Source organism: Cyprinus carpio, chromosome B8 (assembly GCF_018340385.1).
Source record: "Cyprinus carpio isolate SPL01 chromosome B8, ASM1834038v1, whole genome shotgun sequence".
NCBI lineage: Eukaryota > Metazoa > Chordata > Actinopteri > Cypriniformes > Cyprinidae > Cyprinus > Cyprinus carpio.
Window position 1 is genome coordinate 18185174 of NC_056604.1, and position 11394 is coordinate 18196567.

Sequence of the window (11394 nt, forward strand, 5' to 3'; positions counted from 1 at the left end):
TGTATGGGTCAAAATGATCTATTTTTCTTTTATGCCAAAAATCATTATGATATTAAGTACATATCGTGTTCCATGAAGATATTTTGTAAATTTTCTACTGTAAATATATCAAAACTTAATTTTTGATTAGTAATATAAATTGTTTAGAACTTCATTTGGACAAATTTAAAGGTGATTTTCTCAGTATTTTGATTTTTTTTGCACCCACAGATTCCAGATTTTCAAATAGGTGTATCTCAGCCAAATATCATCCTATCCTAACAAACCATACATCAATGGAAAACTTATTTATTCAACTTTCAGATGATGTTTAAATTAGTTTTTTTGTTTTTTGTTTTTCCTGAAAGATTCACCCTTATGACTGGTTTTGTGGTCCAGGGTCACAAATGCTTACCTCCCTCTAATCCAAACAATCCAGCGCTTCTTGCATAAGCCTCAAGCAGTTGTATATTCTCACTACAGACTGACAAAGTGATATGAATGTTTTATTTGCTGTAATTGCTAGTTTTGCACTCTCTCTTCCATTTTATATGACAATAGTCTTTATCACCAGTGTCTTGGCAGACATGCTCATAGAAACAATCTGTGTACAGGAATATAGTAGCTCACACAGTGAGATTATGTTATGTTGAATGCAAATGCACTGTTCACAAATGTCCAAACACATATTTCACTGTTAATCTAAAGTATTTCACAGGACAAGTTTACCTAGCAATGTTGCTTAAAACAGAAAGATTAAGGTGGGCAGCACTGAGACTGTTTCCGTTTTTCATTGCACAAATTTGTTTCCCAATGTTTCATCATACAAAAGCCCCCGAAAAGCTGCCTTTTAAGTCATCATCCCTAAAGCTTCGAGGAGTTTTGATTTGATAACAACAAACTGATAATCATATTATTGATGGTGCAGGGTGGTTGTGGGGTGTAAGGGTGTCTCTAGATGCATTTGAATGCATGTATGTTGTATATTTCTTATTTATTTTAATTAAATAAATTAAAGTTTTTTCCCCCCGAATGCTGTTTCAGTTGATATTCAAATCAATATTCAAAATCAAAGTTGGTAAAGACAATGCAACTGCTAGAGCCAGTGATGACATCAATCTGCAACACAGAATTTTTTTTTCTTTTTCATTTGATCCTGTTCTTGGCATTCCTGTGCTATCAGAGACAATAAAGGGATGCCTGCAGCTTGTCCTTTTATTAAGTAGCTAAAGCAGTGTATAAAGATTTAAGTGATATTGTGGTGTCGCCCTCTTGTGGCAAACTTCTATAATTACACCCAGTCTAAGAGACTTATTGTATAAAATATGTTGTTGGCTCCATCTCCTCCAAAGTTCTGTTCAGCATTGTTCTCTGTCTGATTCATGGCAAGAGACAAGATAAAAGCACTAGATTTGTAAACGCAGCTACAATTCTGCCCACTGCATGTTAGTAAACCTCTTTGAACACAACCAATGGCCAAAATCAAAGAAAGAAATTCCAAGATGAGCCAAAATCCTTTCTGATCTCATTCTCTGACTTAAGTAGCCTATTTATCTGCATTAAACACGATTCGCTTCTCTGAAGTGATTGCTTACCGTTGATTTGGAGGCATTTCCCCTTCCTCCACGTGGATGTCATGTTTACTGTCCTCTCTTCAGCTGGGGTGTATTCCAGTAAGGAGGTTTGACAAACTCTGGGTTGACTTACCCTGAGAGGAGAAACTCTGAATTTTCAGTTTCAGAACAGCTGGATTGTGTTAGTTCGATCCACTCTAAAAGGCTGCGTTCCAGTCCGTTTTTTTTATGCCCTTTACCTAAATCGGGGATTCCCCGAGGTGAAGTGCATAGGGAAGTTTACAAGTGCGTGTTTAAAACTGGAGGGGAATGCAGTTTAAGTATGTTGACTGAGTTTAGCGCGTGCACCAAGACTTTGAAAAGCCATGATCAATGGAGCTCCGAAATTACGATTCACTACGGCAACTGCACCCGAAAAAAAGACTTCCGTATACTACGCAATACATAACTTTAATTCTTAATCACTGTTATAATATCAGAGGTGAGAACTGTCAGAACGGTAAGTTATTGAACTAATCTTCATTTTCATGGTAACACTGGCAAAAAATAAATAAATAAATAAATAAATAAATAAATAAATAAATAAATAAATAAATAAATAAATAAATAAATAAATAAACATAAAACCTTATTTCAGTCAGGTAAAGCTTCAAGTGTAAAAGGTTCATTGGTGTATCTATCAGTGTCTATTTCAATGTGTAGTGGCTTTTTCCACGTAGTCTAATGCTCTTTTCACATAATTATAGGTTAAATGTTCTCTAATCCAAAATACATTTCTTAATTAGTGTAATGAAATAAACATTTGACTTCTATTCAGAAGCCAACAGCAAGAAGGCAGAGAATAGTAAAATGGGGGGAGAACCTGCACCAGATGAAGAGGAGATGGCCACAATATTAAAATCCAACAGGGAAAATAATAATTGTTGCTTTTGTATTTGTAGGAAATAAAGATTACCAAATTAAGTAAGGAATAACTGACCACAGGCCGTTTAATTATTGGAAATAATAATGCACACCCGAGGTGGTGATGCGGCCACGACGTGAAGCGGAGTCAATTATTCCGCTTATACTATGGTTACCACACCTCAAGCTGGTAATGGAGCATTTTAAAGCTGGTAATGGAGGCTTGAGCCGTTGATAGCACTCTACTGCAGTTATTAATGAAAATATTATAAAGAGAGCGAGAGGGGAGACACACAGAGAAAGAGAAAGCAAGAGAGGACTAGTGTGAATTAGGCTTCCTCTGTGCGTCCCTCAACAGTGTTCTGCAGCAGCGTCTCTAAACAGCGCTGTTATTACCTCGCTAGTGATATTTACTTTCAGAAATCGTCTTTCGTGTTGTTGTTTTTGTTAGTCCTGTGTGCTGTATGCTAATTTCCGTTATTACAGTTAACTATGCAAAGTGATATGGAACTGTAATGCGGTCAAGAGAGTATGGGATGAAATTACAATCAAAATGATTAATAGATGCATGCACAATTATCCATGTACTGCATACATTTTATACATGTATCTTACTAACCACAAACAAGTACCTTTCAATTTGAGTCTGTGGAATTCAGGATTAAATGATTGTGCAGCGATTTTTACAAATACAGACATGTCTGTGAATAAAAATGTTTATGCATAGAAATTCACTATATTATAAATATATGGTGTAAAGTAGTGGTCTTTTTACACACAGAGAGAACAGCACTGTTCAGAACTAGCACAGTCACAGAAGAGCGTAAGATGCCTGCGTTCAGCCAAAGACTATAGAAAACCCAAGACATGTCACTCGTATAGTTCTGAATGGGGAAAAATGCAACGCTCAATATGGCCGCTCAATCACAGGAAGCCCCACCTTCTGAATGACAGAAACAATTAAGCCAATTGCTTTATGCGCGAGCCAGAGGGCGGAGTAAGCTATAGCCTAAAACATTTCTGCCTATAGGCCTGTATTAAAGGATGGTTAATATATTATTATATTAATCAATTTAATATAACATGCGACAAGTTGACTAGAAAAATCTTTATTCAGGGGCAGGCCTACTTAGCACAAGGAAGCACTCCATTTTTAAAATAAAATGCAATAATGTCATTACAAAAATGCAACAGCTGCAAATAATGTCGTTATTGCATTGCACGAGTTATGTGTATAAAGAGTCAAAAGTTTTTTTTCTTTTTCTTTTTTATTATCATCTTAAATATTAAATACAATAGGCTACAGCATGTATATACAGTAATTGGTTCCAGGAAAAAATCTGTGGAGGTGCTATGGGGGTGCTTTTGTTTTTCTTGGGGGTGCTGAAGCACCTGCTAGCCCTTCCCTAGCACCGCCCATGGCCTATAGGCAGAAGTATTTTAGGCTATAGCTTACTCCGTGCTCCGGCTCACACATAAAGCAATCAAAGCATCGGCAAAGTAATTATGAATGTGTCAGGGGAAAAGAAGACATTTTAATTATTTATTAATAAACTAGTGCTTTCTGAGTCAGTGTCGGGTGCAAAGATGAAGTTGCCGAATGCCGACACTGTGACTCGCCATCACCACATAGACGTACCTTTAATAGAAATAAATGCACCTTTTCATACAGACTAAAAAATAAAGAAAAAGTTAAAAAGTATTTAATTGCAGGACTCCAGACTGCGACCATTTTTTCTGCCGATGTGACTAAATTTTGTGAGCGGTCACACTGGCGCAACCACCGCGTTGATCAACTCATAAGCACTGCCATTTCTGTTGCATATGAGAAACATCAAAAGGCAACTCGTCTGAACTGTGCAGCGCTTGGTGTGTAGAGCCTGGTTTATACTCGCCGTGTCAGCACGAGCGCAAAGCTGCGCACAGCAAAAATTATGCGAATAATGAGGAAACGATGGATGCACAGAGGATGTAGTATGCACAGTGCTGCACTCTGTACTTACACACTTGGACAAGTCGTGGCCTACTGTTTAGAGAGTTTGACTCCTAACCCTAAGGTTGTGGGTTCGAGTCTCGGGCTGGCAATACCAAGACTGAGGTGCCCTTGAGCAAGGCACCGAATCCCCAACTGCTCCCCGGGCGACGCAGCATAAATGGCTGCCCACTGCTCCGGGTGTGTGTTCATGGTGTGTGTGTGTTCACTGCTGTGTGTGTGCACTTTGGATGGGTTGAATGCAGACCACGAATGGGTCACCATACTTGGCTGTATGTCACTTCACAATAACAACACATATGTACGAATGTTGTTTGTTGACTTCAGCTCAGCATTTAACACTGTCATTCCCTACAAGTTGACCACAAAACTTGGAGACCTGGACATTAACACCTCCCTCTGCAACTGGATTTATGGACTTTCTGACCAATAGACCTCAGCATGTTAGGTCAGGCCACACCTGCTCCACCACCATCACCCTTAACACCAGTGTATCACAGGGCTGTGTGCTGAGCCCATTCCTCTTCACCCACGACTGCAAGCCTGTGCATGGATCCAACTCCATCAAATTTTGCAGATGACACCACAGTGATTGGCCTCATCAAAGACAACAATGAGACTGCCTACAGGGAGGAGGTACAGCACCTCGCCTCATGGTGCGCTGACAACAAGCTGCTCCTTAACACCTGCAAGACAAAAGAGCTCATTGAGGACTTCAGGAAGAAGAAAGGAAGCACGCATGACCCCATCCACATTAACGGGGTGGTTGTTGAACATGTCTCCAGCTTCCAGTTCCTGGCAACCGCCATCTCGGAGGACCTGTCCAGGACCACAAACACCTTCAGTGTGGTCAAGAAGGCTCACCAGCGCCTCTTCTTCCTTAGGACACTGAAGAAGAACCAGCTGTCTTCAGCCATCCTGGTGAACTTTTACCGGTGTGCGATCGAGAGCATCCTGACCAGTTGTATCACAGTCTGGTATGGAAACTCCTCAGTTGCTGACTGCAAGGCACTGCGGGGGAGGGGGGGGTGAAAACTGCCCAACGCATTACAGGGACAACACTTCCTGCTATTGAGAACATCTAGAGAAAACGCTGTCTATGTCGAGCTCGCAGCATTCTTAAGGACTCCTCTCACCCTGACCATAGACTGTTAACCTCCTGCCCTCCGGAAGGCGCTTCAGGAGCCTCCGGACAAGGACCAGCAGACTCCGGAACAGCTTTTTCACTACAGCTGTCTCCTTACTGAATTCTGCCCACTGAACCCCCCATCATCCCCCTACACACACACCACTACACACTCCTCATCCCTACATCTGGTTTACAACAACAACAGAAACCAGTTACACTTGTTATTACTTGCTCTACTGTCTGTTCATTCTACAGAATACTAAATAATCCATTTGCACACTGGAATTTTTTTCTATGCACTTTGCCCATTGCACTAGTGTAAATGATGTTCATATGTTCATAGTTTCTGCTTATAGTGCAGATACACTTATTACATAATCCATCTGTATAGTATGTTCATAGTACACCTATCTGTATATCATGCTAATAATATTTTTAAAAAATCTGTAAATTATGTCCATAGTACTGCCTTATCTGTATATTTATTGTACATTTGTAACATATTGTAGACACTGTATATCCTGTACTTATTGTATTTATTGCACTTCTGGTTAGATGCTAACTGCATTTTGTTGCCTTGTACCTTACAAATGCAATGAGAATAAAGTTGAATCTAATCTTATATATATAAATAAATATATATATATATATATATATATATATATATATATATACTATATATATAGTATATATAATTATATATACTATATATATAGTAGGCTATTAAATTGATCAAAAGTGATGATAAAGACATGTATAATGTTACAAAAGATTTCTATTTCAGATAAATGCTGTTCTTCTGAACTTTCTATTCATCATAGAAACCTGAAAAAATTCCACTCAGCTGCCACATCATAATAATAATAAAAGTTTTTTTGAGCAGCATATCAGAATATCAGAATGATTTCTGAAGGATCGTGTGACACTGAAGACTGGAGTAATGATGCTGAAAATTTAGCCTTGAAATCACAATAAATTACATTTTAAAATATATACAAATAGAAAATAGTTATTTTAAATAGCCTAGTAAAAATATTTCAAAATTTTACTGTTTCGCTGTACTTTGGGTCAAATAATTCTTACTGTTCAAAAATGTTTGACTGGTAGTGTATAGGCAACTTAAATTTTTCTGTCATTTCTAGCTTTTAATTGGCTTAGAAATCAGATAACTGCTGGACAATAACTAATAATAATGATTTGTTTATATACTACAAACACTTTTATATCACATAATAAGGCAGAATAGTTTCCATAGCACTGAATACTTTACTTATTACCTGGAGATGACTTGAAAAGCACAGATAAACCATTTATTGTTGCAATCGTATGTTTAATGTCTTCATGTTTCCAAATGTTTCTGTTTTTCTGTGAAAACAACTGTTTTCTTAAAGCAATAGCTGGATGCTTTTGTCCATATTAGGAATTTCCTGGTACGACTTTCTGCAGAGCCCCTCTGGCTTCGAGTATGAATGAAACACACACTGCATGGAGTGTTTAGTGCTCCGCGATGTTCATCTCGCCTTATTCTGGGTACCGCATAAAACATCAGATCATACACAGACTATCCTATCTCTTTGAATTTAAATCTATATTTATTAACACCAGCTCTTGAAAACCTCTATGCGAACACACTTGCCCGAAAAAGTGCGGGGGACGAATTTACGTGATATTAATATCACATAACCTACTTTTTACCCTAGAAGTGGAATCCAAACCTGCCGCCAAATCAAAGGCAGGAAGATTTTATGCAAATATTGAGAGTCTGTCCTTTATTAAACCAGGGAGCTACATCTGCTTCTATAAATTGTCAAAATATAAGTAGTATCATGACTTTTATGTAACCATAATAAAAATGCTTCAAAAATTATTATTATTGTTGTTGTTGTTGTTATTATTTCTACTAATACTACTACTACTACTACTATGGGTCTTTGCTTTAAATTACTCACAAGGTGCATTGTGTAGCATATATTAGTGTATTTTAAGTGGTCGTTTAAGATTTGTATTTCTAGTATTCTGTATTTTTAGGGTTAGTGTAGGTTCATAAAGTGCGCATTTAAGCAACATGTTTATCAATGTTAAAAGTGTTTTTGTATAAAAGGTGAAAAATATTTTAGTCTTATTATTATTTGAAAATGTTTCGTCCAGTTCCAACTCTTCCACTAGATGGAGCACTCACATTCTGTAATTGTAAAAACTCTGAGAAATCTCTCTCTCTCTCTCTCTCTCTCTCTCTCTCTCTCTCTCTCTCTCTCTCTCTCTCTCTCTCTCTGCCATTTTAGGCAACTGACAGAACAAACCTTTCAGAAGTATGTCATAAGTAATCGTATAAGTGTGGTTTTGACAAATATACAAGCAATGATTACATAAATACTTAATGAATTCCAACAACAGCATCTCGTTGTTGCCCTCTAGTGGAAGAGAGAATAGAAACGAAGCAGGACCCCATACGGTATCAGACGTACAGTATCAATGAAAATACACTACATTAAAGTATTTAAGACCCCGTAATTGAAGACCCCTTATTTAAAATACATGCGCATTCAATTTTAAATGTCAATTTCAACAAACATTTGGAACTTTTTTTAATTGACTAATATTTTAAGTCCTTGTTTGCATGGATTATTGCAATATGTTTATGTTTATGCATAGAAATTCACTATATTATATATATATATATATATATGGTGTAAAGTAGTGGTCTTTTTACACACAGAGAGAACAGCACTGTTCAGAGCTACAGTGCACTATATACTTAAAACAGTACTGTGGCTCATACTAGTCATCCTCTGTACATTAGTAGGCTACCGTGTGGTTAAGCGTGCTAGAGAGGTTGGGTAATCCTGTAGTGATCGGTGATGTGGTCACATGTTGAGGTGTGTGTGTGTGTGTGTGTGTGTGTGTGTGTGTGTGTGTGTGTGTGTGTGTGTGTGTGTGTGTGTGTGTGTGTGTGTGTGTGTGTGTGTGTGTGTGTGTGTGTGTGCTGAGAGAGATTAGCCATGGCTGGCACTAATTAAATACTTAAGACTCAGCCATAAGCACTGAACATGCTGACTGAAACATCAGCAACACTTTGAGACTCCATGAAGAAAACAGCAACACAATAGCTATGAAATCATATCCCATTCAAATATTAACATTGGTTTATTTGTATTTTAAGCTAATTCATGTCGGTGGGAGAACAAGAGAATTCCCATCAAAGTATTTGCATGTATTTCAAATTAAGTATTTAATTGTACATAAAGTTATACTTTTACATTTCAGGATAATGTTTAATATTAAACCTCTCCTAATTACAAACAAGCATTATCATTATCATCATTATCATTAAACACAGAAAACAATCTGTGCAGCAAACAAGGCATTGACAAGGAAGAATATACTACAAGCATATAGCCTATATATAGTATTTATGTATATACACATATAACACACATACAACAACTGCTTAGTTAAAACCTTTTAAAAAGTTTAAAAGGTTAAAATAAGATTTAAAATACTTTTTAGCTACTTTAAGAATTTAAATAAAAATCTGACATTTTTAAATGCCGCAGAACAACTGGAGCAACTTTAAAATCTACATTTTCTAAATAAATCTCTTTATTTTGCATAAAAAACACCCTAAACAATTTGATATTCCAGAGCATGTCTTACATTCTTCATAATTAACCATACGCTCTGTCCCAAAATCAGAATAATCTAATTAGAAGGGATGTTCTTTAAATTCTAAATCTTTTAATAAAAAAAAAAAACTACACAACCTTTAATTATAACTAACTTATTACTTATCCAAACATTACTTATCCATTTTTATTCTTTAAAATTCACCACATCAGTTAATGTCATAAAAGATTTTTCAATAAATATCTTTTAAGATATTTTTTTAAAGTTGCTCTTTCCCATAGACTGAAGGTGAATGGCAACCAAAACAAATCTTTTAGTGAATTACAATTTACATTCAGTCTTTTCCGTCTTTTGACTTCAGAAGACCTGGAATATTGTGTTAAAATTGCTAATATGTCACTTTTCTAATGTTTTTTCTTTTTTTTTTTTATGATGCTTTTAGTTGGTGGTTCTGGCCCTGGTCCCTATCTACATTCATTGTATGGAAAAGAGCAGCACAAAGACTCTGCTAAATATCTCATTTGCTATCCCAGGATGGAAAGAGAGTCTTATGTTTGGACTGACGTGAAGGTGAGTAAATGGTGACAGCATATTCATCTTGGAGTGAACCTTTGAGATAAAACACAAATGGAGACAACATCAACACTAGCAGCACACAGAACTATACCAACCGTATGCAACCAGCAAGGATTAATGTCTTAAATTCACAATGTTGGTACCATATGTTTATGTTCCGCTCTAATTACTTTTGTCCACTGCTGGGCCTTAAGTGTGTGAATTAGATAGAATGAGTGCAATGAGTGGGGCAGACAAATCAAGCACATAAATTCACACAGCCAAGCACCGCTTACCCACAATCCTATTATGACATATAAATCTCCAGAAGATCTGGCTAGTTGTAGAGAGCCACTTGGCAATGTGCAGTGGCTTTTTACCACCTCTCATACATGTCAAATTAGGCCATACGGCCAGATAAATCTGTATTGATCCAAGATGGCCTCCAATACCACCTGCTCACACTGCACACAGTCAGCGTTTATGTCTTATTCACAAAAGAACACATGGATAAAGGACAATTTGAAAAGATTATACTACTGTGTCTTGTATGGAGAACCAAAATCTGACCGAACTAATCAAATGTATTTTTAAACCATGTTCTGGTTTCAAATAACAGGAAGTAGAAATAATGTGTAATTTTCATGGCATTTATGCTTCATGTAAACTAATGTTCTTTATTAAATTCATTATAAAGTGTGACTGAAAATTATCTCTTTTTAGACTGGGGGTCTCTGAGTTTGCTGAGAATCTGGGTGGTTGGTGGCGGGGGGGTTGGATTTCTAAAGATTGAAAACTCCTGCTTAGCTGCATCTCTATTTGAGAAATTGTTGCTATAGTAATGGTGATATGCTGTGCTGATATGGGCTTCCCCTAGAGAGAAGGTCAGAGTGGACTGTTTCCACCAGAACAGTTTCATCAACAGGTGTCAAAAGAAAGAAAATGGCATAGAGAGAGAGAGAGAGAGAGAGAGAGAGAGAGAGAGAGAGAGAGAGAGAGAGAGAGAGAGAGAGAGAGAGAGAGAGAGAGAGAGAGAGAGAGAGAGAGATCAGTTTCAGAGCAGCTCTGCTGAACAAAACCAAATCACCAAAAAAAAAAAAACACTAATCATGCCATTGGGAAAATGAAAGTGCAAGTCAAAGGAACCTGGAATGTTTGATTTGGTTAGGTTTGATTTATCAGAATCGGAGACAGATCCTCATAGGAAAAGCCAAACACATAGAAACATGGCTTCAAAATGGAAGAGTGTGACACTGGTGATGTTGCAAATGTCTAACTTCACTGTTATAAAGTTAGAGATATAAGAGAGAAAAATTCTGGAAAAACTCTCACCTTTCACTCTTTGTTGCCCTAAACTGTCAGAAATCAAATGCAGGTACTGTAGAGGAGGGCATTTGTGCATGATTTCATATTAACATTGAATTGTTATTTATATTCTGTTCATTAATGTCTTGTTGAACATTATTTAATACTACTGATTATTATTATTATTATTATTATTATTATAAATGGTAGGCCTACTCTATTTTTTTTATTATTGTAACTTTTGTCTGACACTTTTGGTATTGATGCTTTGGTAATTTTGTATGCATTAAACTTTGTGTCATTTAAGTACTCTGAAATTAAATGTATTTAAA